General features: G+C 39.4%; 1 protein-coding gene across 1 annotated transcript in view; it reads right to left on the reverse strand.

The window, feature by feature from the left end:
* The window catches only part of elfn1a (extracellular leucine-rich repeat and fibronectin type III domain containing 1a), a 110107-nt gene extending 104558 nt beyond the window's left edge, over positions 1-5549 (reverse strand). The window contains exon 1 of the mRNA XM_065260563.1: positions 5106-5549. The gene's annotated coding sequence lies outside the window, so the exon portion shown is untranslated. The remainder of the gene's footprint in view (positions 1-5105) is intronic.
* Between the last annotated feature and the right edge of the window lie 1031 nt (positions 5550-6580).

The following is a 6580-nucleotide window of genomic DNA, read 5'->3' on the forward strand; positions in this document are numbered from 1 at the left end:
TTTGTGAACGTGAGCGTCTCTTTTATCATAAACGGTTTTGACGCCTGTGCAGCAGACACTTATTTTGACAAAACACGTGATGCACATGATTCACAAACATATTTTGAAAACACAAGCAACACACATGACACTCCGAACACATATTTTGAATTTGCGGCCCTCAGATGAGCAGTCACGAGCCGCCACTGATGTCTACCTATATTTGAACTAAGGCTGTCAAAATATTAATCGCAATTAATCGCATACAAAATAAAAGTTTGTTTTTGCATAATATATATGTATGCACTGTGTGTAATTATTTTGTATATATAAATACACACACATACATATACTGTATGTATTTAAGAAACATTTACATTTATATAAATATTTATTTAGATTTAAATAATATTATATATTATATATAAATAAATATATACATAAAAACAATTTTTATAAATGTATACATGTATGTGTGTATTTATATATAGATGATAATTACACACAATACACTCACAAATATATAATGCGCAAAATACTTTTATTTTGTATGTGATTAATCATGATTAATCTTTTGACATCCCTAATTAGGAGTCAGACCTTATTAAAGGGTACTGCCCCTTAGACAGGTAGGGTCTATTTTTGACCATATTTTTCTGACAGTGTAAGGTGTGATGGACTTTGGTGCTTATATTAAAACAGAAATGTTGTATGTGGACATTTTGTTGTGTATGTGAGTGACGTGTAAAAATGGCATCCAGGGTGATCAATATTGATTCTGTTAAATACAAAGACACTACTTGTCATCCCTTCAAATTCTCTGTAAATTATTATAATTTTTTTTTCTTCAAATCTAATGGAACGAAAATGATAAAATGTTGAAAATTCAATTGAAGTGGCTGATTCATTCAAAACCCACAGTCCATGCATCCATTGTATTAATGCTATTTCTTAATATCCATACCTTGGCAGCAGAACAAGTACACTTGGTCCCGTCTCTATTTTATATCACGGCATCCTTTCATTGTATTGATTGACCGATGCTATGGTTTATGCAGCGGTAGGATTTTATTGACCCTGTAACCCCGACAGCACCGCAATTTAATCGCTATTTGCACTGTATACATATCCTGAGAACAAATAGATAAGGCCAAATGAGAGAGAGAGAGAGAGAGACAGAAAGAGAGAGAGAGAGAAAGAGAGAAATGATGGCAGGTAGCATGGACAAAACCATTGTGCATCAGCAACTTTAATGAATTCGCATGCATGGGATATTCATCAAGTCTGGACTCAGGCCTGAAGGTATATACATCCATCCCATTCAGTATCCCAACCTCTAATTACTTTGCACAAGGGATGTCGGGGTAAGAGGAGGGGTGACGTTCAATATCCCTTCTACTCCTGAATGCCTTATCACTAAAGGATTTCGCTCATAATAACAGTGCCAGCAGCAACCTACATATAACTTTCATTAGGTAATTTCTTGCAATGGAGATTAATAGGGCAATGTTAGCAAGAAATTCAACTCGAGGTTAGTTCATGCTGTGCATAAGATTCTAATAGTATCTAATGGAGTACAGATTTGCATTAAGCAACCTCAACATGTCTGACTGTGTTATTCACCCACAGTACCAGCCAAGCGTCGCGAACTCGGTGAATGTTAACATTTTCCACAGTGCTTTAGTTGTGTTTAATGCACCTGAAACTGACATGGCCTCCGTTGCACGGCAAGCCGAGCCACGCTTGAGAGTGGGCCATATACCCGTTTGGTAATCGCTAGCCGTACAGATAATGACTCCTACAAGCTGCTGATTCAAGGTGAAGCTGTTAATGCCATTTGTATGCTTTCCAAGAGATACAATCGCAACAACTGTGCAATCTTTGCTTTGCTAAATTGAAATAAAACAGCACTCAAGGGCGAAGGCTCTGAGGACATCAGTTCTGTTATTCCAGTCTTATCGGTGAGCTCCAGCCACTTATTTAAAGCTGTGTTGAGACCTCCGGATGCTCGCCCAAACCTCCATTTTCTACTTTCTGAACATGCGTTTCAGATTTTAATTACTTGTCGATTGCAAGCCTTCCCAGGGGTTTAACACTTACGGTCAGGATACATTCACAGCCTATCTTCCCGGCAGTGCTAATACTTCCAGCCAAGACTTATTATGCACCGGATAAAAAAGTGAAATAATACCCCAGGTATTGTACTCAAACTTTCATGTTCACTACAGCATTAAGATGTGGGCACATACGCAGGGCATGGCAACGGTGAAGGTTACAACATCTGCATCAATATGCAATCAAAAGGCTGCCATTCGAAATTGTAAACAAGAAACAAAAGTACACACTTCATATCACAATGAAATCAAAGCCATGTGCCACTTTAGTCCAACAGCCTCTCCAAAGGTTTTCAGAAGCACAGACAGCCCCTTTTCTCCCATTCAACACTGTCTGCCTTAGTAAGGGAATAGTGTTTGAATAGAAATAAGGCCCTTCTAGTATCTAGACATGACACGAATCTGCACATTGTAATACCCACTGATCTGTGGCGGATTATAATATACAAACATTTTTATCTCAGTAATGTAACATAAAGTGTAGCAACATGCATCTTAAAAGTGAATCATTGCTTTCAGATGCATGTTTTATATGAATCTAGACATGAAGGACGTCACCATATAACTTTTATATGACTTCTCGATGGGTTTTGAATTTATACATCAATCACATAAATGGCATGTCTCGAAAAAAAAAATGCTTATAAACCATTCTGACACACCTGATGTCCGTTACGAGTGCACATTATTCTGCAGGACACTTGCCAAAAGGGAATCCAAAATTTCCTGCTTAAATTATTACAGTGGTTTATTTACAAAACTGAACAAGAGTCAGAATGGGCACAGCAACACAAAACTCCCGTCACACCCAGACTTCTTATTCTTCTTGCAGAAAAATCTGTGATATGTATAACTTTTTTTTTGAATTGTCATCTGTGTTCACTTTTACTGGATTGCCATCCATTCCTGCATCTATCAAAACGTTAGTGGTGCCGTAAAAGCCTTCCACATCAGATATCACCAACAACTGCACTTGTGTTTTATGAGTCTCTGTATTGAGTAGGCACAATTTATTATGTATGTCTTATGAAAGTGCTGCATGCATATACATAAAGCAAGGTATTGCATTACTATAAACAACGCTTTGCTCTATGGTCAAATGTTATATCGAAAATGCAAGAGTCGTATGTTCTCTTTACACCCTTCTTGCCATGCATCTCCCTCTATGTCTGTCTATCTGTCCACATCTCTCTCTCTCTCTCTCTCTCTCTCTCTCTCTCTCTCTCTCTCTCTCTCTCTCTCTCTCTCTCTCTGTATCCGCCGCACGATTGCTCTCTCCTCCACAAAGAGCCTGGTTCAGACACCTTGCATACAAAACAGCTGACTCAATCTTCAGGCTGCATAATCAAGATAAGAGATGGAGAGAGAAGAACAGACCGTGTTTTAGTTTTTCCCCTAATCAACGTGCTCTTTATTAAACCATAGGTTATGTGTAGGTAGTATATCTCTCTGAAACGACTGAGATGGATCCTGTTCTCACTAAAGACAGGTTGAAGATTCTCAGTCTGTTTCTGAAGAATGCCTGCAGGTGGTTAATCGGTGTCGATCTTCTTGTAATCGATCTTTTAGCAATGAAAACACGCATTAAGAGGATGCTTTGGGCTTTCACAATACTTTGTTAAATAATAATAAAAAAGAAATTTCTTTGAATCTAACGATCTATGTCTCCAAGAGCTTTTAAATACCAATGTTTAAACTTTTACGTGCGTGGTTGACTGGCTAAATGTGTGCGTCTTTGGAGAGGAATACGCGCTTTACATGCTGTGGTACCGTCGCTCCGGTGCTGATTCACTTTTAGAAAGATGAACGAAAACTATTTCTTCGTCATTGCAAGTGCATTAAATAACCTGAAATAATGTGGTGTTAAAAGATAACAAATGTAGAATTTTGTTAGTCAAATGATAAAACTTTACAACTAGTCATTATGACGCAGTCATGTTGGATGCACGCTCTTGCATTCGGGTCGAATTAAATAAATACAAATATTTAATCAAATAAATAAAGATGTAAACAATTCAGCCTCAAAGTTTTTCTTACGCACTCCAGCTTACTTAAATAAGCAAATATTTAATTTTTATGACGTGTTTGAAAGAAGGTTGTGAGGATCTGCGTTATATATTCAATCTGAGCTTTGATTCCAACTCAATTATTATGTCTCTGAATAATTTATCCCGCTTCAGAGACTTCGAATGATTTCTTAATTTAGCAATCCATAACGTCTTGCTCTCAAAGACGAACGCGCTGTGCTTATTCAACACTACACAGAATTTGTGATGAATATATACGCTGGAAAACTTTGGGAGCTTAGCCGGTGTAAACGGACATGACAAGCTATGTAAGTGTATGCACATATCGTACAGGCTGTTTACGAAAATCCTCACGATTGGAGATGTGAAGGAGTCTATCAGTTGTCATTTGTATGGCTGAAGGCGAACTCTAGCGGCAAACGCGACCTGTCCGCTGTCCATGGTCCTGAAACCTTTGGCGATATTCCGGGGATGTTGGCGGTGCCGGGAAGTCTCACATCGCAAGAAAGACACGTTAAATCCAGTAACATCTCTTACTGACACGCTTCACAGTTTAACAAATCCCTTAACTAAGTGTTAATAGAGATATTTATTCGTCAACCAAGTGCTTACTTTGATAGCGTAGCCTATATTATTGCACAAACGCGTATCAATTTCTTTTACGCAAAACATCCGATTATTAAAAAAAGAAACGCGCTTCCAAACCTCTCTTTCCCGTTTAGTTTTTCATTAAACGTATACTACGCATTTAAAGTCCGTTTATGGTTAAACTCCACACATTAAACGATCCGCTTATAAGTTAGACAAGTCCGACAGAAGCACACCGAGGCATTTGTTGCAATAGCCACTTGCATTGACAACAAATTCAGTTTCATACTACACTTCCGATCCTTTCAAATCTCGTCTAACAACATCAACCTTACATTTATCGACGTCTTTCCGTGGATACGACAGAGCTACATTCCGAAGCATTTTATCCACTTACCTCTGTCGAAGCAAGAGCCCTGTAGTCTCTCCGTAAGCAAAACCGGGGTCCCTATGTCACCATGAACCCTTTGACATTTTGTAAGAGACAGTAGATATCGGACGGGGAAAACACAAGGTTCCTCTTGGCCCGGGAATACAAAGAGCTGCAGCTCCTCACTGCGTCAAGCGCGATCCTCAAAGATCCATTAAAGAGCGAGTGATTAATTCAAGGCAGAGCCTTTATGTATTCCGCACAGACAGACAGAGCACATGGCTGAAGTTCCCCTACACCACAGTACTGTCTGTTATAACGCGAGCCCACAGCAAGTTATAACTGTTGCCCGCGATTTAAGAGTTGGGTTATGGAGTGGAGCACCGCTCGTGCACGAGTCCGGCTGGAGCAAAGTTAAATCTCATAATAAGATTGCTGGTTACTGCGAGGCTATAAATGGTGTGGGTTCAACACGGAGGGCAAGAGGGTTGTGTGCCACGTGAGGGGACTCTGTAGTTCAATATGTAAAATGTTAACACGTCACAGTATACTGTAAACAACTTAACCTGTCACTTTCTTTCCTTTTTGCGTGGTATTCCTGTAGCTTAAATGAAAGGTTATGGGTTTGTTTGTTTATTTTTAACTCAATGCTGGGGGGATATTGGACAGAACACATTTTGGGTTATAAATAAATGTATGCTGGGTTGTTGTTAACTCAACCCAGCATAGGTTTATTTAATATTTACCCAGCATTGGTTTAAAAATAAACCAAATTTAGAGTGAAGGAACACAAATACTGATAAAAAATTGCATTGGATAAAATGCATAAATCTAATGTGAAATGTAGTTATGTTATAAAAAATACAATTGATTTGCTAAAAAACCTTCAAGTATATGGCAAATGACAATTACATGTATGTGCATCATTGCAGAAATATCATTTTAAGATTCTCTGCTTGAACCATGCAGGTTTAGAAGTAGAAAAAGGAAAACAAGTCTGGCAACATTTGATATTGACTTTCCACACACTTGGGAACAACAGACATCCACTGCATCCTCCGGATGCACTCAGTCACAATTTAAAGCTGGTAAACTTTTTGAGGTACGATTGACAACCATTCTTCATACTTTGTAAGCTTGTCTCTCTGGAGGCAGCACTCGGAGAAGGGGGCAGGGGTCCAGGAGAGAGCTGTGGGCTGCTGCCTAAGTGTTTGGCACAGGATAGATGCATTGTGGAGGCTGAGGTTCCCTACAGCAGCACTCATAAAGAGGCATGCAGGCATTGAGTGGGCATCAGTCTGTAGAGAGGTGCTGGTAGAGCGGCCGGTTTGTGCGTTTGCCTCTGAGTGCTGTGAAGCAGGAAGCCTGCTGAGGATCACCGGTCGCACAGCTGCGGGGCTGGGGCTGTCAGCACTGAATGCTCATTAGAGTGGGCACGCTGATGTGACGTTGCAAGGTTAAACGCTTGCTATTCCTGTTGCAGATAGCAGTCAATCATGCAA

This window comes from Paramisgurnus dabryanus, chromosome 3, assembly GCF_030506205.2.
Source record: "Paramisgurnus dabryanus chromosome 3, PD_genome_1.1, whole genome shotgun sequence".
In the NCBI taxonomy this organism is placed as follows: Eukaryota; Metazoa; Chordata; class Actinopteri; order Cypriniformes; family Cobitidae; genus Paramisgurnus; species Paramisgurnus dabryanus.